This window comes from Grammomys surdaster, unplaced genomic scaffold, assembly GCF_004785775.1.
Source record: "Grammomys surdaster isolate TR1022 unplaced genomic scaffold, NIH_TR_1.0 100, whole genome shotgun sequence".
Taxonomy (NCBI): Eukaryota; Metazoa; Chordata; class Mammalia; order Rodentia; family Muridae; genus Grammomys; species Grammomys surdaster.
Window position 1 is genome coordinate 6158992 of NW_021604579.1, and position 2087 is coordinate 6161078.

The window sequence follows — 2087 nt, forward strand, 5'->3', positions numbered from 1 at the left end:
GTCTTGGGACAGAGTTTCTGCATTATGCTTATAAGAAACTCCCCTGGAGATTCCTCATAGAATCTGGTATTGATGTCTAAGTCATGGGATGAGCTTTGTGAAGAAGAGAATTGAAGACCAGAAAAAAAGCTCATGGCAAGTTGAACTAGTATGCATGCCTCATACCTCATGCCTCAGGTGATAGACTTAAACACAAGATTCTCCTGAAGACAGCATCATCATCAGTTCAGGAAACACTAAGTGCAGGATAGTTGTCATTGGTCTCTTTATTGTTCGACGTATTTAGGATGTGGGTACAGATCAAAGATTCCCCCACTGGACAAGAGAGACCATCCTCTTGTGGGAGACATGAGGAGCAATTCATCTTCTCTACACATAAGGAGTTTCCCTGGCCCTGGCTGCATAGTCAGAGACAGAAACCGAGACACTCTAGCAAGTCTTATTTCCCCATGCATCTTTATCCTGTATTGAGGCCAACTTGCTACTTACTCTGATGGAGTCTGTGTTCCACTAAAAGAAAAATAGAGCTACTTGAGCCTGGGGATAATCCATTATGTAAGTATACTAACCAGTTACTGTTAAAGAATGTATGTATTGTAAATATAACATGTTTTAGTCAAATATTCAATTTTCCACAGCCAGGTTTTACTTATAGTTTTTTATTGATTTTTTTAAAATATTATTTTATATTAACAAACTTTAAGCTTACTTTCAAATTTGTCCTGATTTACCTGATTTTGGGCTTATCTTTGACATTTTTGATAACCATATAGAAGACTATATAATGGGAACTATACATTGGCCTTTCCCTCCAATCTTTTCCTTGTAAATAAATTACATTTATATTTAGCGTGACTATAAACAGTTTCTAAGCATATTAAAGACATTTGATCACTTAAGGTGATTGAACATTAACTTATATCTTAATTACCTTTCTTGAACTATTTATAATAAACTATCCTTGCTAAGATTTTTAACCTTAAAAATAATTTTAATTGACTTTCTTTTTATATCTAAGTAAGTATATAATCATACAACCCATAGAGAAACTAGGAGCCTTATTTTCCTCAAGACAGATTGCCATACTAATGAAGTACCTAAAGGCCAGAAGGGCTTAGCCAATTAAGCATTCCTTCCCAGACCCTTCTCCCTAAAATAGGTATTTAATCTCAGACCTGCCCTGAGATACTGGGGTATGATTCATCATCTACTTGCCACCATAATAATAAACATCTTAAAACTATGGACTGCCTAGTCTCTTTGTTTCCATCACTCATCGCAGACACCAGCCCACCCACCGACTTTTGGACCATGGCCAACCTCAAGTGTACCTTCATTTCCATCAAACCAGATGGTGTGCTGTGTGGTATGGTGGACGAGATCATCAAGTGATTCAAGTAGAAGGGTTCTGCCTGGTGGCCATGAAGTATCTTTGGGTTTCTGAAGAACACCTGAAGCAGCATTACATTGACCTGAAAGACCCTCCTTTCTTCCTGGGGCTGGTGAGGTACATGAACTCAGGGCCCGTGGTGGCCATGATCTGGGAGGGATCAATGTGGTGAAAACAGGCAGAGTAATGCTGGGAAAGACCAATCCAGCTGATTCTAAACCAGGCACCGTTCATGGGGATTTCTGCATTCAAGTTGGCAGGTACATTATTCATGGCAGCGATTCAGTGGAGAGTTCTGAGAAAGAGATCTGTCTATGGTTTAAGCCTGAAGAACTGATTGACTACATATCTTGTGCCCATCACTGGGTGTATGAGTAGACATGGAGAAACTAGTCCTTTTCAGCACTACTGATGGGCTCTTCATCCCACAGACTGGATGGATCATCTTTTCTAAAACAATAAAGACTTTGGAATTGGTGGGGGAGGAACCTATGAACTGCTTCTTTTCATCAGGATCTGATGTAGGGAATAATGGAAAAGGCCTTCACCTACAGAGCCACTGTCTAATCTCCCACAGAAGCCCTCTCTGCATTCCCAGTCATAGCGACCACCAAGCCAAGCCAAGCGGACCACCTCGACAAGCCAAGGACTTTCCCCATGGGGCACAGCCAGAGCTTCTATCCCTCTCTCCTCTTTG

The 2087-nt window shown here is 40.6% G+C and overlaps 1 pseudogene; it reads left to right on the forward strand.

The window, feature by feature from the left end:
* Positions 1 to 1311: 1311 nt before the first annotated feature.
* On the forward strand, positions 1312 to 1768 carry LOC114639253 (annotated as a pseudogene).
* The last annotated feature ends 319 nt before the right edge of the window (positions 1769 to 2087 follow it).